A 27,882-nucleotide genomic window follows, 5' to 3' on the forward strand; every position below is an offset into this window, starting at 1 on the left:
CCTGCTGCAATCAGTGCTGAGTCTGTAGACCTTTTGCACCAGCTGTGTGTAGGCCAAACAGCTCTCCTCAATGCCTTCATAGACCAGGACAAAAAATTGGCACAGGTGCTTGCTTTCATGGAGGGCACACATTCAGACATGGGTGGGCTGTATCGGACTGTCCAGGCTTTGTCCTCCACAGTGACGTCAGACCTTCAACAGGCACATACTGAAAGTACAGCTACGTTCCCTTCGTCCACCTCCCTGGCATTGGCCACATCTGATGATAGTGACCACGGTCCACATACATCAAAGTCACGATACAGCACACGAAGCACACACCAGCAGCAACCCAAGCGGTCCCGGGCACAGACACCATCCCCACAGAAGACCAAAGCCAGCCCAGAGCGCATAGTGAAAAGCCTATCAGGCGACACCAGGGGACAAAATGCTAAGAAGCAGACCTCAGGCTCACATGCCTCAGAGGCATCACCAACCACAGACTCTCCTGTCCCTAAAGCATCTCGCAAAGAGAAGCATACAGTTTCTGTGCCCACCGAGAAGGTGGTGCATGCCAAGGTTAGACCTAGGAAGGGCTCGAAGGCAGATTCACCCACCACCTCGACTCCCATTCCACTGTAGGGGTAATACCTAGTAAACAGGGTAAGGGGGGCATAGGCGAAGCCAGGCAAAGCGTACCGCTGGATCCAGCATATTACCAGGGGGGGGGGGTTGTGCCAGCATCTGCACCTGATGCAGCTTTGGTGGTGAGTGTGCCTGCTGTGTCCACCCCACTTGCCATTGATCCACAGTCAGGCAAGCCATTTAGGATCCCCAAGAAGTGGAAGGGCACCCCTCCACAATCTCCGAGCCACACTGTGTCTCCCATGTGCACGACTCCACCTCCATGTGCCACTACACCACCTGTTCCAAGCAGCCCTCTGGCTTGCCAAGCCACTGATGGCTCTACCTCAGCTGTGCCGCTCTCTCCCCGGTTAGGTGGCCCAACAGTCCCCGAGACACAGCCAGCTCCCAGTCCGCCTGACAACCAAGGCTGAGTGGTAGTCACCCTCACACGCTTGTCTCTCACACAGGTGGGCCTGTACTGCACATTGTTACCCCCTTTACTGTTGCTGTCCATAGAACGGTGCAGTCTCACAAATTCCCTGTGCAGCTTCTCATGGACACCCTGCACTTCGTTTTTGCCACTGGCCTTGTTGCTCTTTGCTGTGTTCAAGTATTCCCCGTGCAGCTTCTCAGGGACATAGCCTGCACTTTGCCCTGGCCACTGGCCTTGTTGTTCACTGCTGTTTTGCCCTTGCCTGTGCAGCTTCTCATGGACATACTCAGCATTTTGTGCCTTGCTCTTCTCCTCTCATGGTGCCTATCTGTGCAATATATGAATAAAGACAGTTGCTCCTCTTGTCAGTGTCCTTACTGAATGAAGTTCTTTTGCTCTGCGTATATGGTTTACTGTGCCACATGGTCTGTGTGCCACTTCAACATGGCCAATGTCTTGGCTCACTTACTCTTTCTTTTTTTTTTACAGGGGTGACAGTGACTTCATTTCTTCCTGACCCAAATTCTTGTGGGGGCAATGGTGTCAATTAAAATGGAAAGCAGTAGTCAATTTCTTAATTTGTTCATGTTGGCTAAACTGTACACATGTCAGGTTAGAGGGCACTGCCAGCACAGTGTGATTCTTTACAGAGGATTGCAGGCAGGCTGGCCGGGGCAATCCTGTATGTGTATTCTTTCTTTACGTGTGCCCAGTAGTGTATGTGTGTGGTCATTTTGTGATGGCCAGTCATGCTAGTCCCATGGCTTACTTTCAATGTGTGCTCATGGATGGTCAGGAAGTGTGCAGTGTGAAGGGGGTGAGTTTGTCAGGATTGTTGTTTGCATGCCCCTGCATTGTCAAAAACACACGTGTCACCCAGGAGTTATATGCCTGTTTTGATTGTTCAGCCCTGTGGATGTGATTGTATGCACATGTGTGAGTTGTATGTTGTGCACTGTGCAGCGTATTGGTGTGTCCTTGCAGTTCTGGCTGATTCCTACTTTTTTTGTCACTTGTGAGTATGCAGTGTGTGACTGGCAAGTCAGAGTAAGGTTTTGTTGAACATCCATGTGTCTTGTTACTGTTTGTGGAAACTGTGCCAACCTGCTGCTCCATACTGCCATTGTGGTTGTTTTCTCATACATTGCTGTCAAATGGTGCCTTTTTGCCTCCAGTATGGCATGTTGTGAGTGGTGTCATGCCATCCCATATCTGTGCTTCAGATGCCTTCCCATTGTGAGTCTGCACTCCCTCTATTTGTGGATGGTACACTCCTGCCATGTCCCCTACTGACATGCAGTACACTTCACTTTGATGTCAGCTGTCCCCTTGCTTTACATGGGTGTGTGCCTCCACATCACTTCATTTGTGACACTGTGCTTTGTGGTGCAGTTCTTTGGCCAGGAGCAATGTGTCACTCAGGACATTTCACCAATGGGTTGTATGTGATGTTCGTGTGCTGTTTGGCAGTCATGGTTGCTCATATGCAGTTCAACTGTGTGTGCAGCCCAGTCCTCTGGTCAAGTTGTTGCCACCTTTCTGTCCCAGACGTGTGCATGTGTTGGTTTTTATGTTGGATGTGTGTGTGTTGGCAGTGGTACTGCTTCACTTCCTGAGTGTGCTGTTGTCTTTGTGCTCTGCTGATTGGTGTTGTGTGGATTGGTGTTGTGTGGTTTGATGTTGTGTCACTCATGTCTGTGTGAGGCCGGTATGCTTGGTGTGCACACACAGCTTGTTGTGCATGCAGTGCTGTGTGTGTCTGTTGCCTTGTCATTGCCTGGTGTGCATCCCCTGATGTCCTGCTGTTTGCTATGATTTTTTGCCTCTGCCTCTGTTGTGTGTTTGATGTGGCTGTGTTGTTCAGTGATGGTGCACTTGTCTGTGTTGTGGTATGTTGTCTGGACATTGTTCATGAGTGATGAGATTGTGCACTCCTGTTGTGTCTGAGCTCCCATTGCCTTTCCACAGTTTAGCTGCACAGGGCAGGTCTGTTCTTAATGTGGGTTCTGTGTGTGTCTGTTGGGTTATGTGTTTGTCTGTTGGTTTAGTGCAGACATTTGTTCTGGCATCCCTGTGTGTGTGTGTGTGTGATGTTTGTGGCTACCCCTAGGGTGTGTGATTATGTGTGTCCTTAGGTAAGTATTGCCAACCTTCAGTGTGTTTGACATTGGTGTTGTGTGCTGCTGGTGTGAGGGAGGTGTATGGTCTTCATGTTTTGAAGCAATGTCCTTTTCCCCAGGGCAGTCATGTCATTACCCCCTCCCACCCCCCTCAGATGAATAACTAGAACGTTGGGAGGACGGGTGCCTCCTCCAGTCTCTGCCGCAGTTTGTCAAACAACCCATTCCATCGCATGCCTGGGTGCCCCAGCCAAGTTCTCGGTGTTGGAAAAGCCATGCCTCCACTTGCTGCATTTAGCCCACCGTGCCAATCTCAAGGGGCCAGAATGGCCAATCACCCAGACCTTTGTTCCTGGCAAATAAGGAAATGTGATGTTGCAAAACGTTTGACATCACAGCACACCACAATTGCAAACCGTAAAATACACTCCACACCACACTGCTGCCAGTCACTAGGACTCCAGTGACTGAAAGAAAATTAAAGTTTGTGAGCTCATGGCTGTATGCATCTCTTGAAACATTGGGATTCCTACCGCCCCACTTGTTTGATATCTTCTGCTGGCAAGCCTTCCATAAATACGGTTGTTGCTGCCCCTATGCAGAAAGAGTGGCCGCAGAAGCGCTTGCCCGGGTCCATGTTGCCTGACAGCACCAGGCATGCATGCATTATGTGTCCCACCTGGAACTTGTAAGGGGCATGCCATCTGCTGCCTGGCACAGGGCCAGATAGGCAGCGGACAGGCCCACTGGGCAATACCTGCCATCACCCAGACTGTGAAGCCAGAACACCCTTCCCTTCCTGGACTGGTCCTTCTGAAAGTTATTTTGAGGGAAGCCCCAGAGAGCACCGCATCCTGTACCTTGAAAGCTACCCCAGACCTGTTGTGCTTCGAACTCGCCACTAGCTCACTAATTCTGAGGGCACCAAAGAAAGCCAGGCTGAAGGTGGCAGCAAACAATTCCACCTCAACTGTTGAGTGGGTAGCCTTGTGCACCCAGCCCAGCATCCCCTGCAGGGTCTTGGAGTCTATGGGGGACCTATTGTCCAGTGCCCTCGGTTCACTCCTGGTCCAACCTTTTAACGCTGCTCCGATCAAGAAAGATTTGGTGGGGTCAGACTGGCCCCTTAGTCTAGTGTGGTGACTATTGCTGCCAGAGGGCCTGAAATCAAAGAATGGCTCTTCCCATTGTCCTTGACACACAATATGAAAGACTGTACCCTGCCTTATAGAGATCACCCCGCCTTCCTCCCAGGATCCCACCACTTAACAGAATTTGGCAATGCAGGATCTCTTACTGGTCCTGAGTGCTAGGGACAGCTCCCCCAGCCCTTGCAACCGATTTTCCACTTCAGCAGGAAAAAGAGTAGGTGGGAAAGGGGCCATCTCCTCTCACTCTCAGCCAAGCCTCCCAGAACCTGTGCCACTGAAAACGAGAGAGAGCATAATCTGCTGTGTTCTGCACCCCTTGCATGGGCCACGCCCTGCATTCAACGTTATTGTACAGACACGCCCGCACCAACTCCCTCAAGAGGCACAAAAGCAGAGGGCAACTCGCTGACTGGGAGTGGATGGCCTGTACTACTGCCAGGTTGTCATGCCAAAAGATAGGGTGAACAGAAGCCCCGGATTTCGCCGGACGGTCCCCGTTTTGAGAGAAGTGTCACATGTCACGACACTAGCCCCAAATTAGGAAAATGTCCCGGTTTTTGTGTAGTGCCCGGGTGTAGCAGAAAAATGTCCCGTTTTCTGTTTAGTGCCTGGATTTAGCATACCATTGGAGCCCTTGTTGCAGGGTAGCACAAAGGGAAATCCATTAAAGAGACATTTTCTCCTGGATTTCCCTTCATTTTCTCCAAAGGCTAGCCACCAGTGTGACCCTGCTCTGCCATTGAAAGGGAGCAAGCCTTGAATGTGCGCATGTGTGTGTGTGTGTGTATATATATATGCGCGCGCACACACAGTTACATGTCTACTGTATATAGGCACATATTTACAAGCATACAAAAAAACCGGGACAGGCCAGATCTAGAAGTAAGACTAAAGGCTTTAGTCCTACTTTTATTTCTAGCCCGTCTCACTTTTTGATCCTGAAAATCTGGTCACCCTTCCAAAAGAGGACCCTCTTAGCTGCCAGAACTGCAGGCCACAGGTGGAAAGCTACCACTATTGGGAACAACTCTAACACTGTGATGTTGGCAGTGATCATCTTGTGCCATTTCTCCGCACACCATTCTCTAAGATGGCCCCGAAACCTTCTCTGCCTGATGCATCTGTAAATAGAGCTAGGTCCAGGCTGCCTGCCCAGGGAGCCCTCCAAATTACTGAGCCGTTAAAATTGGCCAGGAACTCCACCCACATGACCATATCCTGTCTCATTCCTTTGCTTAGTTTCACCATGTGGTGCTTATTTTTTACCATGGCAGTGGCCCTGGCTATCCTTCTGGCAAATACCCTACCCGCTGGGATGTCCCTGGCCACAAAGTTCAGTTTCCCCAGGAGGCATTGGTTGGATTTCAAGGTGTTATTAAAAAAATGGGAGCTAAGGGGGTAAAGGAGAACAGGTCGCCCCCCACTCATCAACTGTGCCTCAACGATAGGCCTGTTCCCTCGATTTATTTGTGCAACTATCAAAGTTCACCATATGATTAAACAGACAACACCCAACTTTGTGTTATCAAAGCAGAGGAACCAAATCTACCTTCTAACCCCCTGTGGTCGCAATCACTACTTCCAACAATAGTATGTGCTGTCTACTTCTGCGTAGTCCCCCACCAATGTGTGGATAAACCGAAAAGGAGAACAAAGTTGCGAAAAAGTAGGCAGTGCCTCACGGGAGTAACACCAAGGGAGGTTACAGGCTGGTGCTCGCCTGTGTCCTCAGGTTCTCATCATTAGCATCTGCCTACTTAAAATTAATGGGATAGTGAGGAATAAGGAACCAAAAAATAATAGAGAAAAGTGCTCTCAGTGACCCTTAAAAGGAAAACCGAGATCTAGCTTAGAAACCCGGTATACCTTAGTATTAAAAATGAGCTAGAAACACTGGCTATACTATTTTATTCCTTGCTGTGTGTCTGCTCAAATTAAACCAACAAGTTTCATTGCCTTACAAACTTCATGGCAATTTCATCAGGGTTAGGGTCAGTGTCCTCACTGTTCCTCTTGTCTCCGTTTGTTATATCTAAATGAGACCGCACATCACATAACACAAGCTCTCTCCACATGCCACATCAAATAAAATAATCACACTGGGAAATGACGCATATCAAGTGTTATCTTATTACCATTCAGTTGCCCAACGTTGGCATACCTGCAACCTCAATTTTTTGACTGCGGTGCATTCACAGTTCCCGTGTGTGTTACTGCAATGAGTCAGTCTGAAACAGGAGACTAGAAAAAAAATGTTTTTAAACAAATTGAGGTTGAAAATTAGGTAGAAAGGAGATTTGGTGCCTCTGCTTTGATAACAAAGTTGGGTGTTGTCTGTTTAATCATATGGTGAACTTTGATAGTTGCACACATAAAATCAGTGGATTCCAAGGTGGCCTTGTCCTGCCCCACCGCTGACTGGATTTGTTTTGCTAGGTCCCTGACCTTGTCTGTCGGCAGTCTGGTCTCCCCTGCGATGGTATCAAGCTCAATTCCCAGAAACGTTAAGACCTGCGCCGGACCCACCGTCTTATCAGGCACGAGGGGGACCCCCAAGTGACTAGCCAACTTCTTAAAGTCAGCAAGGGCCTGCTTACAGTCCTGCATGCCATCACTTCCTATGAACAGGAAGTCATCTAGGTAATGGGTCACCCCTTCCATCCCGTAGGTGTCCTGGAGAGCCCACTGCAGGAAGCAACTGAATGTCTAAAAATATGCACAGGACAGCGCAACCTATGGGCATGCATTTGTCGTAAAATGACTTGCCCTCCAGCTTGAAACCCAGCAGGTGATGGCTGCTCGGGTTGACTGGTAGCAAGCGAAAGGGAGATTTGATGTCTGCCTTGGCTAACCAGGCCTCTTTGCCCCACCCTCCTGACTAAGTCCAATGCCATGTACAGAGTACAATATGACATGGAGCAGGTGCCGTCCTCCAGCCCATGGTTAACTGATGCCCCTTCTGGGTATGAGAGGTGGTGAATGAGTCGAAAAGCCCCTGGTTCCTTCTTAAGCACCACCCCCAGAACGAGACCACAAAGTTGAGGCATCAAGGGTGAGGCACCACCGGCGTCGGTGAAAAAGAGGCCGCTAGGTGGGGGGGGGGGGAAGAGGAACTTATACCACTCCCTTTCCCCCACCTGGGCCGGACAGGACAAACAGTACCCCAATGGGGTCTCGTGACGCTGGGCAGTCCCGTGTGCAATCCTGTGGAACTAAAGGGGCCCCTACTTGGATGTCAGGCAGCCCCCCAGAGTTAAGATGGAGCAAACCTATTGTAAGTAAATGGGGCTCCAACCCCTTTACTATATACAATACCCCTTGCAAAAAACAGCACATGCCGGCTGTTTGGTGATGCCTAAATAGTAGCTCTGTGAATGCAAGCTGTGGATGGATAGAAGTCATTTGATGAAAGGATTCAAATGAAGCTATGCACCAGTAAAGGGACAAGCACACTAGGAGGAAGGAGAACCATGCAATAAGAAGCAAGCAAACGAGATTGCCGTGGAATTCGCTTGTTCAGCTTTTCATTTCTGGTAGATTTTATTTTTACTTGTATGCTCTCCATCTTGCAAATATGGTTACTAGAAACAAAACATTCAGGACCCTACCTTGAAGGGTCACTTCTGGGTAAAACCAGTGGTGCAGGAACAATTGTGTGGGTGTTGCCATCAATGTTACATCACTGAACTCAGATTGTGAAAGATCCAAGAGTCACACAAAGAACAAGCGTAGCAAAAGAGCCACATTTATTCGGCAAGCGAGTGGAATGGGTGTAGTATGTAGCTGGTGGTGCATTTTGGAACACGCCGTCTTAATTACTAAAGCGTGGTGTGGTAACTCACTGTCATTTTACAGACCGTACATTCTCCAGTATATATAGGTATTTAATATTTGTGTGTTAGAAAAAATGACTTCTCGCAGCCTTTCCTTCCTTGTAAATAAACAGTCAGGGTTTTATTTAGTTTTTTTACAAAATCCTCTCACTTTGCACAATCCTCCAACTTTGCATTCAGAGAAAAAAAAGTAAGCAACAAATTCAATGCGAGAGGTGTGGCCGAAAGAGCGACTTTGTAGTGGAGCCCTTCGCAGTGACCGGTTTTGTGTGGGCACTGGCCCTGCTGCTGCAGATGACAGTGAGCCCCACAGATAACCGAGAGGCCAGCAGATGGCATGAGAGAGTGGGGGGAGGCCGAGCCATAGGTGAGAGACTGACCTCAGTATGTGAAATCAAGAGTTTGATCTGAGGTTAATGGAGAAGACGAATAGCAGTGCAGATGCCCCGGCAGGTAACAGATGAGAGGCAGCGTGATCTACTAGTGACCGAATAGTGTGCTGGGAGATAGAGTGGCAGGCCCTAGGTGACTACAAGAACCCAGGTGGTAGCAGCCAAAGTGTCTCACACAGAGTGCTGATCCCACCCAAACGAAGACTTGCAAGGAGATGGTGGGACAACAATCTCCACTCCAGTGGACACTGGGCCCCATAAATGGCTGAGAAAAAGTATTTGGCCTCTCCCTGGTGCAGCCTGATCTCCAAATGAGAGATGGGCACTCACCAGATGCACAGGCAGGCAATTGAAGCACTACAAGTGCAGGTATGGACTATTGTGAAGGGCCCTATAGGCCATCGTCTAAAACAGATGTCCTGTTTGACGGGTATGCATCCCTCTGTTTGTGGACTGTGGTGACCCACCAGGGCCAAAGAAGTGGGGCTGTAGGAGTTCACATGAGACCTACTGACATATGCTGAGTGTTAGAAATGGGATTTCTGGGGGCGTGGCTAGCGCCCGCGGACAATGACGGCTTCTTTGTAGCTCTCCCGGGCAACGCGGTGAGGAGAGACCGCGACGAGCCTCCCGGCAACTCTTCAACACGGAGAAATCATGAATTCTGCCTTCGGAACGGCTGAGGCACGGCTGGGGTGACTTTGGGACCTCGTATTAACCTGTGGCTGTTTTTTTTTCCTCGACGAAGGTTTTGAAGTGATTCTACTCGTAGCATCCGCCATCTTGACTCAGCGCTGACGGAGCTTCATATTTCAGCGCGAACGGAGCTTCAGGTACAGCACTTCCCGCTTAATGGAGGAAATGGTGGACTAACCTGACTTTTCTTCATTTCAATAGCCTGCTTTATGCCTCGATGTGCTCTCCTCACTTTTGGGTGAGGTTTTGGCTCTTTTTAGAGTGTTTTTTGTGCAACTTGGGGCTTCTATTCCTTATGGCTCACCCTTTTTCTTCCAAGTGACGCTAAAATGTGTGAGCATTATTTTGAAGACATTCTTTTCTCTACTTCACCAGATATGGCCAGCATTCTAGGTCTTATTCCTATGTGACATGTTCTTATTTATATCATAACTATATGTGGAGTTAATTGTACCTGAGGCCGCCATTTTGCTGATGCTCCTAATTGAGCCCTAATCTTCACAGCTTTGCAGTGTTATAGGGTTTCTAATTGTGCTCTTTGCGGATTACTGCTTCATTTAGTCCTGGCTCTTTCAACTGTATTGTCACAGTATTGACTTTTTCACGCTTTTGGATGCCAATGTCATTTTTTGCTGCTGTCCATTTTTCCTCATTCTGTTGATATTACTTTTGCTTTTACTAATCCATCTATGGGCAGATTATATAAGGAGCTACGCAAGCCCTCACCAACTCCACATAAATTTCTTCTTCAAACGGGGTCTAGGTATAGGTGTCTGGAGATGGATGACTCCTCTGATCCCTCGGCTAAAAGTTCTTCCTCTGTCTCAGCTCCGCAAACTAGTGGCATCACTAAAGCTTTCACCAAAAGACTAAAAAAGGACCCTCGTTCTCCTCCCAAACAAACTTCATCAGTAACTATGGATATCCTTTTGGAATAAATTAAGTCTTTACGCCCTTTTATTGAAGACACTAAAACTACTCGAGGAAACTAAATCTACTCTTCAGATGCTTTCCGACAAGTGGTCAAATATTGATGGTCGTGTAACCCTTTTAGAACACCAAGTAGACACTCTTGCTTCCTCTGTTGCCAGGGTTGATCCATTGTGTGTTCAAGTGTCTGCACTCCACAAACAAATTGAGAACTTGGAGAACAGAAGTAGGAGAAATAATCTCCGCATTTATGGCCTGGCGAAAAATTCAGAGGGGTCTGATGCCTTAGCATTTTTTAAATCCTTCTTACCGAAGATTCTCCAGCTACCGGATACCACCAATCTTAACATACAAAGGGCTCATCGTTTAGGTCCTCCTCCTACTGGTTTTTCTACCCCTCAAGCAAAAAAGCAGAGAGGTGTTATACTCTATTTTTTGGAATACACCTATTTACTCACAGTTTTGTCTGCTGCCAGGGCACTTCCTCGACTCACCTGGTGTGGTAATCGGCTTTTCTTCTCACAGGATTACGCAAAATCCACTGCAGATCGGCGTAAAGACTTCCTTTCACTTAGACCACAACTCAGATCTATGGGAGCGAGATATGGTCTTTTTCATCCCTGCCTTTTCAAGGTGACTTTCAATAACAAGACTACTACCTAGGACGATCCGCTGAAATTGAAGAGCTTTCTATATTCTCACAATGCTACCAGTATGGATATTGCTGCTTCGTCCAATTCTTAATATTTGATTACATTTACCCGTTTCGTGTTATTGCCTGTGCGCTTTGTTCCTGATTGGTCTTTCATGATTGTTATGCTTACACAGTTTTTCCAATTGCTTGTTTCTCTGTTAATTGTATATTTTATTCGTATTTAACATCAATTCTTTCTTCCCCTTCATACAGATTTCTTCCTTCATATCACCATTCACCTTCATGCCCCTGGAGTTCGTTGCGGTTGTCCTCCGTTCCTGCCTTCCCTTGGGAGCTTATGACTCGTCATTGTTCTATGTGGCCTCCACCCTCCTCTCCTTTTGTTTGTTCGACAATATGTAAGTTTATTATTCTTCCTCTTTTGTTTTATTGTTCTTTCATATATCTGTCTTTCTTCTTTATGCTCTTTAGCTCTTTCTTTCTTCTTGTTCCAGTCCTTTCATTTTTCTTCGCTCTTGCTCTTGTTTATACTATTGCTCATTGCTTTTACTTTCTCTCTTTTTCCTCATCATGTAACTGGTTTTCACTTCGTGGTTCATTATGTAAATATTCTCCTCTATCTTTGCTGTCTCTTATTAACATATATATATATATGCTTTTAATATCTTTTTTTGTTGTTTATTTTTATGCTTTTCCCTATACTACTATATTGATATGTTATTCTAATATTGCTCAATGCCTTTGAAAATATTTTCTTGGAATGTTAGAGGTTTACATTCGCCAATTAAAAGACAGAGTGTTATCCCATTTGGCCAAACTCAATGCAGATATAGCTTGTTTACAGGAATCACATCTATCGGAAGCTGAATCTGCCAAACTAAGAAGGGGTTGGGTAGGTGATGTATATTTTTCTCCAGGTGACGGTAAACATAATGGTGTTTTGATTTTATTTTAAAAATCTCTTCCAGTCCAGTTAGTAACGCATATTGCTGATGTTTCAGGTAGATGGGTGTTAGTTAATTTCAATCTTGATAATGTTCCTATTTCCATTTTAAATGTGTACGCTCCCACATGTGGAGACACTTCTTTTTGGTCCTCTTTAGCTCCGCTAATTACTCAACATTATATTAATAATTTCATTTTAGTTGGTGATTGCAACAAAGTTTTTGACCCCTTTTTGGATAGGCACTCAGCTAATGCTTACATCCCTCACAAATCACAAAAATGTTTTACTCAACTCATTGCACAATTCAAACTTACTGATGCCTGGAGACTCTGCAACCCCAACTCACGAGAATACTCTTTTTTCTCACCCCCTCATCACACTCAATCTCGACTAATTACTTTTTTCTCTCACATCACCTTACTCAGTCCCTTGTTTCTTCTGACATTGGCTCCATTTTAATTTCAGATCATGCTCCAGTTTCTATTACATTGGATGTATTGCAGAAGCCTACTTCCTTTAAAAAATGGCGTTTTAATAACGCTCTCCTCCTTGATGCACAATTTGTTTCTTCTTTCATGTCCTTTTTTCATGAATATTTTTTGCTTAATCATACAGGCGAAGTTCCACTCCATGTAGTCGGGGATGCTTTCAAAGCGTCAGCCAGGGATTTCATCATCAATTATGTTTCTCGTAAACGGAAGAAAGCCCAACACGACACTAATGCTACTCTTTCCAAAATTAAAGCTTTAGAGCACTTATATTACACTTCTAAGTCAAAAGACTGCCTAAAAGACATAATTTCTGCCAAACTTCAATTTAATAAAGATTCCACATTCAACGCCTCTAATTTTCTCTTAAAATCCAGCGCCAAGTTCTACGGTGGACAGAACAAAGCTGGTAAGTTGCTGGCTAATTATCTAAAGGTCAGGCATAATAAAGTCAATATCGAATCGGTCTATGGTCGGGATGGCTTGCTGAAACACAAAAGTGAAGACATCTTACAAGAATTCTTACGTTTTTATAAAACATTGTATTCCTGCGAAACATCTTCATCTGAACAGTCCATCTCTCAATTTCTCTCCACCATTTCTAGTCCTTTTGATACCCCCCCAGACCTCTCTTCCTTAGAATCTGATCTTACTCACAGGGATCTCCTTCAGGTTCTTCACGCTCTCAAACATGATAAAGCTCCGGGACCGGATGGCTTTACTGTTGAGTTCTTTTCCCGTTTTTCAAATCTGCTACTCCCCAAATTGCATTTGCTTCTCTCTAACTTTCTTCAAACTGGTTCTGCTTCTTCCTCCTTCTCCGATGCCCTTATTTGTATCATCCCGAAACCGGGTAAAGATCCACAGTATTGTAAAAATTATCGCCCTATTTCTCTAGTAAACGTTGACTACAAAGTTTTTTCTAAGGCATTGGCATTGCGTTTAGAGTCTTTATTACCCAAGCTTTTCGGGTAAAGAACAATCCGGCTTTGTTAAAGGCAGACTGTTATCGGATAACACCAGATTCTTTTTGACATTCTCTCTAAGACTTCGCATCACCCTCATTCCCTTGCAGCCATAGCTTTGGATGCGGAAAAAGCTTTTGACAGAGTTGAATGGCCTTATTTGTTTCAATCTCTGAAGTGGTTTGGTTTTGGACTAAAAATTTCTTCCTTGATATCCTTTCTTTATTCTTGTCCTAGAGCTGCTATTTTGGCAAATGGAGGATTATCTTCTTATTTTTCATTAGGAAGAGGGGTTAGACAGGGTTGCCCACTTTCACCCTTTTTGTTTAATCTTGCCTAAGAACCCTTCCTTCTGCGAATTCGTCAGAATGATGGTATACATGGTTTTAATTTTCATGATTCCAACATTAAAATGGCAGCTTATGCGGATGATGTCTTACTATTTATATCCCACCCAGTCACCTCCCTTCCAGCATTCTTAGACGAAGTTCATTCTTTTGCTCAGGTATCGGGCTACAAACTAAATAAAGATAAATGCGAAATCTTACCACTCACTAAAGTGACTTTCAAGGATGACTTCTCTGCTTCAGGTTTCACTTGGAGCCCTAACTTTATTAAGAGAAGGATATCCATGGTAGTATGAAATACAATCTGTGGTTGATAAATACCTGGACATGGAAAAACTCCTAGCTGTTATGTAGCCAGAAAATAAGGATTTAGAGTGGAACAATTTGCACATTCTTGGAGTCCTGAATATTACAAACAAGGGAAAAATTGTGGGGAACAAATGCTTATCACGCTCTTAGGGCCCAAAAATCTGCCACAGCTACTGGTGGTAGAGCATGCACACAAATAGCTTATGGCAAAGCCGCCTCCTGGGACACTGTCACACCCAGTCACAGTGAAATTGTTGAACTATTGGGAAGGCAATACAGTATTCAGGCTGGCGCAAGAAAAGATGGATCTACCGAGGCAATCAAACAGCTTTCTCCCCAGAATACACAGCGGCAGTACAAGCAGCACAAAAAGAGTTAACCCATCAAGAAGCAATTGCAAAAGGGGGAGATTCATTAAGCCATACTCTACCCAGGGCACCTCCGTGTCGAGCACAGTGGCAAACAGACATTTTTCGCAAATCCCAAAGCAGCCAAGGGGTTTCTCAAGACAGTCACCACATGAAAATGAGATGCCTAGAGGACAGCGATGGGTAGGGCATATAGCGCAAAGTGCAAGTATAAACAGGGCACGGTGTCATGTCTGAACTAAGCATGGCGAGCCAGGGCTTTGCATTGAGCTGAACGGCATGCACGATACGCTTCCTGGCTCCCTCCAACCAACAGGAGGGTAACTGGGAACCTGGCATAATATGCATTTTATTTTGTAATGTGTTTATTTTTGAAGTTACTAGGAATGGGCAATGACTTTGGCAAGGTTGAGATGCTGAAATAACCACTATCAACAAGGGGACCCCTGGGTTAGGATGTAGGTAGAGAAGCGGGGGGGTGGGGGGGAAGACAGCCAAAACACACAAAGGAAAAACTCTACCTATACCAATTTAAAGTATGCTATACGTCATATGTTTTAAAGACCACTCTGGCTAGACCAACAGCTTAAATATTCACATCATTCAGGACAGTGTAGACATTGCTGGATTTTTTTTTCTTCGTCTTTTCAACACAAATATATTAGACCATTAACAAATAAATATCCTAACTAAAAAATAGAAACATTAGACCCCAGTGCAACCTTCCACTCACCAACATACAATCAACTTCATGCTCAAACATCCTCATGCGAAACCACAAATATATACATCACATATACATCAAAAGAGCATATTATGCACCAAGTCCCCTCACAGTGTGTACCAATACAAAAAAAGATTCTCTCAACTGAGAAATACAAATCCCACACATTTGTTTTACAATTAGTGTGACATTACAAAATAACCTTCAGAATAAAAGTAATTAAACAGAAGTGTTTTCACATCTAAGGAAGACTTTCAAAAAAAAAAAAGATTCTCAGTTTTCAAAGACAAGTAAATCAGATGTATTCATGGAGGGAACTGACTCACAGCGCAGACCCGCGTTTCGGTGAAACACCCTTTCTGGGCATCACCTTCAGAGCGCATATGGTATATGTTCAACAGAAAAGGCAATGGGACCTATCTTGCTAAGATTGGAAGATGCTGATAAAGGGGCAACAATCCTTATAGCAGAAAACTAGGACCACTACTTGTTTTCAGAAAGTATTGCCGGAAAAGGTTTACGAAGCTCTAGGTGTTACGATTCCTCAAGTAGTAAAAGGAAACGAGAGATGAAGGTGGTTTAAAATAGAGCTGCAATGCAGAGGTTAGTCTTCAGTGCTGTAATTGCAGAGGCAGGAGCGTAACACAGGCCCCTGCATCCCCTGCAGTGTGGGGGGCCCCAAGCTCCAAGGGGCCCCCTCAGCACTGCACATCGGCCGGGGAGATCCTGATAGAGTCTGGAGTGGGCCCCTCCACGTACCTTGCAGGGGGGGCCCCCTCAATTATCGTTACACCACTGTGTAGAGGCAGGCTCCGCCTAGGTCCTCCTTTCTAACACGCGGTGAGTAAATATAATTGTCTATTATTTTTTAGCTAGGATATTGGAGAATGGTCTGATATATTTGTATTGAAAAGATGAAAATAATAAATTAAGCAAAGTCTACACTGTCCTGAATGATGTGATTATTTAAGCTGTTGGTCTAGCCAGAGTGGTATATACAACATGGCGTATAGCATACTTCAAATTAGTATAGGTAGAGTTTTTCCATTGTGAGTTTTGGGTGGAATGCTGTAATAGCTGGGAGAGGTAAGGGTGTTTTGTTGGCATGGTCACCTGTGTGCTGCCTCCTCCACTAATCTCAGGACCAAATATATGCTACCTACCACATCATATGACATAACTCAACAGCTGGGGAATGTATGACAACACAGGGGACAAATAACACTCACTTGTAATGTACAGAGGCTGAATAACCCGCATAAGGCAGATATAAAATTCAAATTGCCATTTTACTGGAGACTCATTGGGCAGGTAGTACAGATCAGACGACTGTCTCTAGGTGGGCAGTATAGAAATTGGCACCGTACTCCCGTCCTAATTTAGATGGATTAGGATACTGGTAATACTGGGGGTGCCATTCATGGTGACCCACTCGGTTGCCAATCAGTAAGACCATCCCCGAATGCACAGGGAAGTGTATGGGGTACCCCTCTCACTCAAGTCAATACCCATCATACCAATGAGGATGATCCAGGCTCCACTTACTGTCACATGTTATCTAGGGAGGTGATCTCAACACTTATCCAGATCCCACTGCAGACTCACCTGCACTGACAGGCATGGAAAGCAATCTGCTGGTGTCATACGCAAAGGCCTCCAGGAATATAGGCTGGAGGACATGGTGGTTGGATCTCCCAACGTTGCGGGAGGGTACATTTACGTTGTCGGTCTACAGGTCATGGATCCCGATTGATATCCTGGGAGGTGTGCGCTTGGGTGGAAGAAATAGCCCACATGCCCAAAATGCTATTGGGCCACGCTCCGATGAAGTGGTGTCTGGTGATTCCCACAATGGTTCATGTCCCATACATGGACTCCATATTTCAGGTTGCCTTAGATCAGCTCTCATTGAATACTATGCACAGAATGTTGACTGTAGCTGGGAAAGATACCACATGGGAGGCATCCAAAGCCACAATTAGGAGCGTTTGCATCAGCACAAAGGCGGAAGTCCTTAAATCAATACATTCACAACTACAGAAAACTGAGGATACTCTACGAACACTCAACTATGCCTAAGAGTAATCTGTGTTCTGCAACTCTGGCGGCAATTAGGTAGAACCTCACAAACTCTTGATTTAACAGCACCAGACAGCACCAGAGGTGCAATTTTTATCCAAGCGCCACACAGCACGGACATACAGGGATGGAGCACAGGACAGCTTGGCTGAGAAATGATGCACACCTAAAGGAAGGGATCATGTAATAGGAATTGTCATCCCAGAGGTGCATGAACATATGCCTTCAATAATAGCAACTTTTAGACACTACTGCAGCAGTCTGTAAAGTACTCATGCATCTGCTATCGCAAATACAATTGGTACATATCTCGAAGATGTGGTGCTAGCATGGTAGTCCCTTGGACAGGGTGACTAATGCAGCCCATAACACTTGAAGGTCAGTGAAGCTATGCGTGCCCCTTCCTAATGGGGAGGCCTGACTGGCGAGTTGTATTAAAAAAAGGTTTGCTCTGCTAGTGGCACCACAATTAAATGCCATGGATGAGCAGGCGTTTCAAAGGTAACAGTTACCCCCTCCCTGCGTGAAGCATTAATAGTAACTTTGTTGAATCCAGATAAGGGGCCTGAATATTGAGAATCATATAGACCACTGTCCCTAATAAATATTGATACCATAATCAAAACTTCTTGCGACTCGCCTTCAACAATTACTTACTGACCTGGTACTGCCGACCAGTCCAGGTTCATACCATCTAGATCCACCACACATTCTGCGCACCCCATTTGATTTATAGTACCAGCTGAATCCTTTTTTGCTGGTGGCAGCAGTCCTAATGGATGCTGCCAAGGTGTTTAATTCCTTTGAATGAGGCTATCTTTTTATGAGATGGCCCATATGGGGATACCAACTGCTTTCCTGCGCTGGATACGCCTCTACAGTGACCAGTCGCTCCAGATAAGCGCATACGGACACACGTTATAAGTGTTTCCTATTGGCAGAGGCACAAGTCGGGGGCCACTATCACCCCTATTTCCATTTACACTTGAGCCACTGGCTGTGTAATTAAGCAAAGACCTGCTGCTTTAACACTGAATTTCCATCTGTGCCCTATCAGCATATCACTTTATGCGGATGATATGCTGCATAGATTCACATGTAATAAGAATAGGTCTGGTTCAAATACTACTTCGGGCTGAGCATTAATTGGTCAAAAGTGGCCAGAATACCCCTCACACCTAGCATTCTGGAGTGCCCTCTTGAGTTCCCATTACTGTGTATTATGGATCTGTTAAATATTTAGGGATATGGATACACGGATCCTGAATTAGTTCCCAGGATCATTACGGCAAGGCGATCTCAACCCTGAAAGAGCTGGTCACCCGGTGGGCGCAGCTGCGATTGTTATTGGCAGATAGGAATGCCATCATGAAAATGGTGATACTACCCAAATTTCTCCATTTGTAAACATGCAAATTGTGTTACCAAAGCATTTCTTCAAAAAGCTTAGAGCCCATTTGCTCACACTGGTATGGGCTGGGAAGCAGCCCAGAATCAGATTGGGATATACTCACATTGCCATATGTAATGGGTGGATTTAATGTACCTTTAACCTGTATTACCTATGTGCACAGGCTCACTTTCCGCACTATTGGAATGCACACATTGCAGTGAAACAGGATGCCGCCTTTCCTACTCCACTCCTGGGCCTATTGCCACACGGAAGGGATAGCACACGGGGAAAAACAGTTGATACTACGGCAGCCTGGTGGTTACAGGGGGAGCAAGCAGAGAGGACTCCCCTGTATGCGCCGGCACTATCAGTGCGATACCACCCTGCAGTATATGTATTTGACTACTGCGCTCTAGCTGTTCCCTAGCCCATGTTTACACACTATGGGAGATGAACACTAATGGCACCTTTGGAGCCCTTGGCGATATTTCAAGCACCCCAATGCTGACATGTATGTATTATCACCTCACAGCCGCCATGCAGGAGTTTTATCCCCAATTTGCAGCTGAACCACCAACGTTGACCACTACAGATGCCACTGAAGAGACATATGTAGGCACTTTGTTACTAAGCTATATAATGCAGCGAAAATCGATAAACCGCAGACTCATGACAGGGCTCTAGATGGATCGACACTACAGTTTATCAACCCATCCAAATGGTCAACTGATTGATACACACCTAACCGTAATTTACGTAAAATCTATTTTTAAGTATAGACACCAAATATAGTACTCTCCTGCTAAGTTATTCAAAATTGGGCTGCGATCAGATACAAAGTGTGTACGATGTTGAGACAGGAAGCAGATTTTGTGCACTTAGCATGGCAATGCAACTCTGTTCGAAGATGTTGGGCTCAAGTAACAGACACTGATGGACATGGTCTTGGAGCAGGTATGCTGTGAGCCTAAAGTGTGCTTGCTTGGACTGGTTAAGAGCCATCAACCTGCTAATCGTAAATTTGTATCAGTGACTATTAGCAAAGAAGGAAGTGGCCCTCCAGTGGGGCACACAAGTGGTAACCACCAAGCAGATCTGGCTGGAAGCCATGGCACAGTAAGTTATAACTCGGTAGTTCCTCCTCGTAAAATTCGAGGACTTAATGACCTAAAGACTTTTGGGGTTCATTAACAGTGTACCTGCTCTTTAACCCAGGCGAGGCATAGAGAGGGATACACCCGAGGTGATGGTAAAGATCTTATGTGATATATGAATATGCACATTTGTTAATCTGAAGTAGTATGGCAGCCTTACTCAACTGCTGTATAGGCAACACATGTTATTGTTGGATTGTGCCTTGGAGCTAAAAACGTCAATTGCTTTTTTTAAAAGGTGCGTCTCCAGTATTTTTCTATATTGGAGAAGTGTTGGGGTGGCTTTTATGGATGCAGGTGCAGGAATGCTCCAGTAACAGGGAGTAGAGTTGGAGAACTTTTGGTGCCTTGTTTTCTGTTCTGTACCCCTTATAAGGATGCAGTCTTTACTGTGAAGTTGCCCTGGCAGCGATTGTGCTGGAAACCGCTAGACATGGTGTGCTTGCTTGCAATGCAAGCATATGAACTAGTCATTGTGGCTTTGTAAATGGTGCAGCTGAATGATGTGGGCTACAAGGGGAGCCAGAGTTCATCAGGACGAGGGGTGGTGCGATCATATTGCCTTAGGCCATGGATGAGCGGTGCTTGAGTGTAGGATCCTCTTACAGGTGACAGTATGGCAGACCATGGAGCAGGTTATCACCAACCAGATGCGAGAGCACCAGGGTTGAACAGAAGTTCTGAGCTCATTTTGTAGAAGAAAAAAAAAAAAAGGGGTTCACTTTCACTTCCAGAGAGCTGGTGCCAAGCTGTCCTTATTTTTTGTCAACGTGTTCCTTGAGGGTAATATTTGTACTGTGTCTTTGTTGCTCTTCCCAAATACAGGAATGGCATCTCAGTTGGGTTGAGCTTCAGGTAGGAGCTAAACATTCAAGTCTGGGTGATGTACAAGCAGTGTTTAAACCATTGGATATCTGAAGCTGGAAATACTTTAAGGTAGAGTTGTGTATCATCAGTATACTGGTGAATCTTGATGCGGTTATCTTGAGCAGAGTTCCAAGCAGGTTGTATGTGTGTTTATATTGGTGTCTGTATGTGTAGGCATACAAGGGCTTCTTGGCAGCAAGGAGCCTGGTGTATCTTCATCCAGATTGCCATGGTAGATAAGTAGCAAAGTAAGAGGTATATGTAAACTCATAACAAAGTATGTGGGATAGGTATTCTTAGAGGCAGGCATATGTTACCTTATTTATAGGCTGTGGCTGTCTCTTGAAAGTTTTTGTCATTGAAAGCTAGCAAGAGACTGTTCTCAAAACCATACTTGCAGACAAGTCAGTGCTATGATTTTGACATTGACGGATTCCAAATGATTATAGAATTAAGCGACAGGTGTACACTAGAACTGCTTATAAATTAGATTTATTTAGGTTACAAGGTCTAGCAAACACAGTTTTACAAGAAACCAGAACTCGATCATTGACTTTTTACATTTGGAAGGGAAGCACAGAATCAAAATTAAATGCCAATTACTACATTAGTTAACCTTGTTAACTAGCTTAATGGTACGTTTATTAGGTGATTTCAGATAATTGACCAGATTTCAAAGGATAACATAGAACCTCTAAATGTATCAGGTTGAGCGGCAATGCAATGAAAGCGAATATTTAAAAAGGAAACCATGAAAAGGCAATTAAAATTCACTTTAGGCTTTAAAGCATCACAAAAATTAACATACAGTGCACCACATTAATGAGGTTTATAAAACCTGTCCCTTCAAGTCACTTAATGGAAGCTTGTGGCACAACATCTTTAGAGGAATTATCCAGGTAACTTAGTTCATGTGTTAACCCATCAAAACCATAAACGTGAAACAGATTGAACTGTCGACGTTTGGCCATGCAGTGTACCCCAACAAAATATTGACAGGTTAAACTTTAGTGCCTTATCCTTTGCCATTTCTTGAAGGTAGAAATCCTAAGAGTAGTGTCACAGGATGAATGCCTGCTGCCTAAGGATGACTTTTAAAGTAAGATCTGGGAAAATGGCAGATCTAAAGGAAAAGATTCTTCTCAGGTTTTAGCAAAACACAATCATGATCACTGAAAGAATAGGTAATCTATGTTAAGGTATGACCACGGAAGAGAAGAAATTGTGACTGCCCCTGGGATCAATGTATGGTAAGGGACTGCAGATGAATGTATGTTTGTGCCAGACTCACATCGGTATGTTCCAGTTTCAATGTCAGTTTTACTGCCATGGACTATTTTTAGCTCCACCCATACTGAGATTTTCCAGCACGCAGAGGATACACATGGGAGACTACATCATTAAAACCAATATCACAGTAATTCGCCAAAGATTCACCAGCCCTGGCTATAATGCACCTTCCACCTTTATTTATATGCTCGTACAGAGCCCAGGCTCCTCTCTGGACTACGTGGGAGGATATTTGATCATGCATGCCTCCATACGCTAGATTGGACTCCCGAGTCAGCACTAATGCCTTACCCGCTCCATGGATATGCTCATAGACCGTGATCTGTGGATTGCTCAGGTCATCAGTGATCAGTCTAAGAGAAGATAGCTCATCATTCATGCTAAGCCCAGAGTATTCCCCCTCCTCTAGTGCCAGGCACTGTCCCTGATAGTTTATATGTTGGTACAGGATCCAGGGCTGCCCGACGATCTTCACGGATGAGATGCAGTCATTGAAGTTCTCATTTACCAGATTTGGAACATCTGCAGTAAATGTCCTATGGAGTCCTTGGAAGTTGGCGTGTTCATAGACAGTGATTGTATTCATGGTCAGCAGCTATGTAGGTGATACAGATCAGGGTATCAGAAATATGCCCACTACCACGGATAGAGTAATCTTCACAGTTACACGCACATGCATTCATCATACACTAGGGCCCATTTCACTAACATACGCTCTAATACTCTACCAGCAATAAACCTGTGGGAAGAAAACCTCTAAAGCACCCTGCATCTATATCTAGGCGATAGGACCAGTTTAGTGGCTGTCTAACATAATATAAACAATCTATAAACAATAATCAAAAAGTCTTCAATAAATGACAAGGAAAGAAACAACCAACACCATGTTTAAAAGTTATATTGCTTTATCTAAAATTAGTCAGAATAAAATCAGAATAAATCATTTCTCATAGTTACCTATTCTAACTAGTGTCAGAACGGGTCAGGACCAGTCTCTCGAAAAGTCTTTTCAGGATAAGGTCCTCAGCATCAGTCCTCAGCAACGCAAGTTCACGCAGCAAGGCGACGAAAGAAAGAGAGAGTGGGGAGAGCCCTCCCTAAGCTAACATTTTATAATGCAAAATACAATGAAAACCCACATGAATTTAACAAGTAAAATTGTATCACTGAGCAGAACGAGAAGGAAGGGATGTAACTTTGCAACATCTTGAAATCTCCGCTCAGGAAAAGTCATAATACGCAAACCTCGGAACAGGAACCAAGGATTTGAAACTATTAAAGTTCATTTCCCTCGGCAAACCAGCTTTAGCACAGAGTTCTTTCTGAGGCTCATTGTTTACCAAGGACAAATCATTTCTTTTGGAGATCCTCCAAACTTGCTGATGTCCTCCCGGAAATTTCCATATAAGGACTACGGTCAGTTTGTCTATAACCGAATTCCAGCAGGGGTCTCCCTTGTCACATCACAGATTTCGCCTGCACCACAACTCAGCCAGGCTTCAAATTATTCTCAGTTATTTTCATGAAGGCCTCCATAGGCCACAATAGACCATCTTTAATTAAAGAGACAAAATAAAGATTACTACATCATAATGATTAAACAGTGTTAACCCCACTAACACCCTTATGTGTATGCATTTATCTAGCTTTGCGACATATAGAGCATTAATTCAGACAGCGTTTTGTGCTCAAAATAAATAGCACACAGCAACGTTTAAACATGAAAAACTTGCATGTTATTGTGAATACATAAACGGCACACGCATGCTAACCCTTGTGTAACCTTCTCTTGTGTTAGGACGAACAGATTGATTAATGAGACGCACTTGCACAAGACAAATAATTAGTTGTTAATTATTAATTATTAATAAAACGCATAGACATGCCAGAGCTCCAAAAGCCCCAGAATTTTCTAACAGAAAACTCTGCTCCAGCAATCCCCCCTTTGGTGATTTTATCACCAAATAAACCCAAAAAAAAAATTAGTGAAAATTTAGTCCCATTTTAGGAGAAATCAGAAATGTCTTTTCCCCTTACACAACATTAAACACCAGTCACTCTTTCATCATCTCTCTTAGTCTCTAAATAAACACTCTCCCTCAATTCTTCTAATTCAATCTCTTCTGGTTCTCTTCTCGAATTTTTCGAATTCTTATTTTTCTTTTCATTTTTCAATTTCTCTTTCCCTCTCCTGTTTTTATAACACACACACACTAATCTCAATATGAGCACAGCAACAATTATACAAGACAAAGGAAACAATATTCTACCTACAATAGTACTACCTATCTTTGCAATAAAATCCTTAACAGCTATCATCTTATTAGCTAGTTTAGTCCATAAACTCCCAGTTTCAAGTGGTACTAAATCTTCATGCAAATCAGTAATATTTTTTATATAGACCTTCAGATCTTTACTTTCATCAGGAATGTAAGTGCAACAATGTTGAACTTTCAAAATTCCACAAACTCCACCCTCCTTAGCCAAAAGAATATCAAGAGCAAGTCGATTTTGCATAGACATGGCACGTACGGCACTTAACTCCGTATTTACCAAAAGAAATCCTCCTGCGGTATTTGTCGATAAACGATCAACCACTGTGGACAATTTCCTAATTCCATAAGCATTCAAAGAAATTCCCACTGCTGGAATCAAAACCCCAAAAATATCACCCACTATTTCAGACCAAGTTTCTCTCTTAAAACGTTTTAATAGGTTAATATCTTCTACATCACTTATTTTATCTGTATGAAAAATCTTAGGAAAAACCAAACCCACATAACATGTGCCATACCAATGGTCAGGCAACTTGTAATAAGCCTTGTTCCCACACACATAGTACACTCCTGGAAAAATAGTATCTTCTCCACCTCTAAAACCCCAACCGGTCGCAACGAAGTATGTATCATGGCACTCACTAGTTCCCACAAAATATGTATCATATTGGGATTTCCTTCTGGTAATGCATAGTTTACCCTTCTGCGGTGCATCTAGAGCCAAAGTTGGACTAGCCCCATTCCTCAACTCTTTTCCCATCTCAATGTCCCAAATTGTCTCACTCACTTCATATTTTCCCGCTTTCTCTTGCATGTTCACTCTCCTTTCCTCTACCATATCCAGGAAAGCTTTCTCCTCTTCTTTCAAACTGCAAGTTAAATTATTCTTAAAAATGTAATCTAATGTTAGTCCTTTTTCTTCAATAAAAATCTCACCAAAAGTGTTAGCTTCTTTAGCTGGATTCAGCTCTTTGTTCATTGTCAAATGCCCAAAAATACTATCTCTGTTAGACATCTTATAATCTATTTTCCCTAACAAATAAAAAACACTACTTAAAATACTACAAGAAATACCATATGTAGCCGGTAAATGGTGATAAGTAACACCCTCTGAAACAGATGCAGGTAACTGCATGCAGACATAGCAATCCCTCACTTCCATTGTCTTCACATATTCATATAACAGTTTAGAAAAAACATTACTAGAAACATTGTTAATTGACCTATCTTTGTGTATGTAACTACCACTTCTAATTGGGACTACTTTTTGTGAATTCTTCTCTATATTAGTCATGTTTTCTGTGTCCATCCCAAATTCAACCTTAAAAGTAACTAATAAAACTAAAACACCCCATAGAAGCATTAATATTCCAGTACAACAGCAGTACATCTTGCACCACCTTTTAAAGAAGGCACATCTATTTTGGTTATTCTCTATGTTAGCCATTCTGCTTTAACTTCTACTCCACTACTGTAATTAGAACTTTTCAAATCTCCAACGTTTGTTCCAAACTTTTCAGCTTCTTCAAAGATCTTTCTGTTCACTCAATCCAAGTGAATCCTTCTTTTACTCAGTTTGGATACTCATCATTTTTCACTCCAATTTCTTCAACATCAAATTGTATCAGATCTCCAACACTTGAATCCTCAGAATCTGACTCCTCTCTGATGTCAGTCAAGAGTACTTTCAGGATTTCACCAGTATCTTCTTCAACCACTTCTCGTACGGTCTCCTCTGGATTTCCTTGACTTTCCACCTCTTCACCTTCAGGCAGTGTCACATACGTCCATTCCGGCGACCTATACTTTTGGTTGGGTCTCTTAACTCTTTTTATTTCTACTGGTTCTTTTGTTTTCTTTGATTCTTCTTCTTCAGCTTTAGAAGTTTGACTGGATACTTCATTCACTTGTTCAGCTTCCGATGTATTTGCTCTTATTATCCTGTATCTCAGTCTTTTCACTCTGTTGTTAGGCCAACGATCTCCTTTCACAACCTTTTTCGGCTTCACTTCTTTAACACTCTTTTCTCCAATCGAGGTTCTCTTTCTCAGAACTTGACCTTCTGTTTGTTCATTCTCATCATCCGATTCTGTTTCAATTGCCTTTTGCTTTTGTTTCTTAGCAGTTTTCTTTTCTTTCACAGATTCTTTCACCACTGTTTGAGACTTCCCTACTTCTGTCCCTCCTCGGGTCTCCGACACGCAATCTTCTTGCTGTCTATTTATCCCTTTACCTAGCTCCTCATCAATGTTCCCTACACCTCCTCGGGGGTCTTCCGCAATCTGTCCCTCTCTATCTTCTTCTGACCCTGTTTCTTCAAGAATAATCTCAAGTGGTTCTTCAATCTCCTCCTCTTCTGATTCAGGAGTAGTCTCTATGTGTTTTCTCTTTTCTTTTCTTTTTCCTCCACTGCTACTTGAAACTTCAGGCTCTTTCACAGAATCAGAATCTGATCTTCCCTCTGATACTCGCAGTGAATCCCTTGAAGCTCTCTCTGCTTCTCTTCTCACTGATTCTGTATCTTCAGGATCTTCACCATCACTGGAATCTGACTCTTCATAATACTCTTCACCAGTTCCCTCTCTTGGACTTGGAATTCTCAGAGTATGACTTGCATGTACCCAGTGTCTCACTCCAGCACACTTTACTGCAGTCGTTGTAGTCAGAATAACTTGTCTTGGCCTTCCCCACCTTGGAACCAAGCAATTTCTTCTTCTGTGCACCTTAATCCTCACCCAGTCACCTGGACTCAGATCATGGGCTTGCTTTTTCTCAAGTGTGGTAGCTTCTTCTCCAACCTGGTGAAACACAGAATGAACTGCGTCAGCCAGGCCTTTACAGTAATCCAAAATCATGTCATCAGTTATTGTCATCAATTTATTCACAGGCCCGAATGCATGGCGCATTGCACGTCCCATAATGATTTCATGCGGACTCAAACCTGTAGTTCTATCTGGAGTAGATCTCATAGTCATCAAGACTAGAGGCAGAACATCTGGCCATTTCATGCCAGTGGCTAAGCACATTTTCCCAATTCTGTTCTTGATTGTGCCATTAATCTGCTCAACCACACCAGAAGCCTCTGGTCGGTATGCACAATGTAGCTTCTGCTGTATTTTTAATGCTTCACAAATTAAACCAATGAGTTCATTTTGAAAGTGTCTACCTCTGTCAGATTCAACTGTGACTGGAAACCCAAACCTAGGAATCAACTCCCTCAACAGTAATTTTGCCACTGTTAATCCATCATTCCTCCTTGTCGGGTAAGCTTCCACCCACCTTGAAAACAAACAGACTACCACTAGGACGTACCTTAGTCTGTTCACTTGGGGCATTTCAATGAAATCAATTTGCATTCTTGTGAAAGGACCTCCTTCTCTGCCAACTGTCCCTAAACTCACCACTGTCTTTTTCCCAGTGTTAAATTGCTGACAAATTAAACACCTTTGACAGATGCTCTCCGCAATTGCCCTAAACTTTGCATTGTACCAGGTTTGTTTGAAGGACCTAATCATCGCGTCCCTCCCCAGATGTCCCTGGCCATGATACATCCTTGCCATTGACGACAAAATTGAGTTTGGCATCACTGGTCTGCCATCTCTGTAGACCCAAACATGGTCTGTTTCTCTTGGAGCACATCCTGCTTTAACCCAATCTTGTTTTTCTTCCTCTCCTGCCTCATCTTGTAACTGTTTCACTTCATCCCACGTTTCTAGGACATTAGTAAACATCACAGAAGGGAAAGACATTTCCTTTTTTTCTCTTTCCCTGTTAATTGACTGATTTAGCTTCGCACAATACTGTGCCACATCGTTAGCATATCTATTGCCAACAGTGATAAAATCCTCTCCTGAAACATG

The 27,882-nt window shown here is 43.9% G+C and overlaps 2 pseudogenes across 1 annotated transcript in view; one reads left to right on the plus strand and one right to left on the minus strand.

Moving 5' to 3' along the window:
* The window catches only part of LOC146812829 (epidermal differentiation-specific protein pseudogene), a 209,781-nt pseudogene that overhangs the window by 156,547 nt on the left and 25,352 nt on the right, over window positions 1–27,882 (plus strand). The window contains exon 3 of the transcript XR_014966910.1: window positions 11,069–11,214. The product of XR_014966910.1 is annotated as an epidermal differentiation-specific protein pseudogene (transcript). The remainder of the gene's footprint in view (window positions 1–11,068; window positions 11,215–27,882) is intronic.
* LOC146812830 (epidermal differentiation-specific protein pseudogene) lies at window positions 21,791–22,335 on the minus strand (annotated as a pseudogene).

The sequence above is a fragment of the Triturus cristatus genome, chromosome 7 (genome assembly GCF_964204655.1).
Source record: "Triturus cristatus chromosome 7, aTriCri1.1, whole genome shotgun sequence".
Lineage (NCBI taxonomy): Eukaryota > Metazoa > Chordata > Amphibia > Caudata > Salamandridae > Triturus > Triturus cristatus.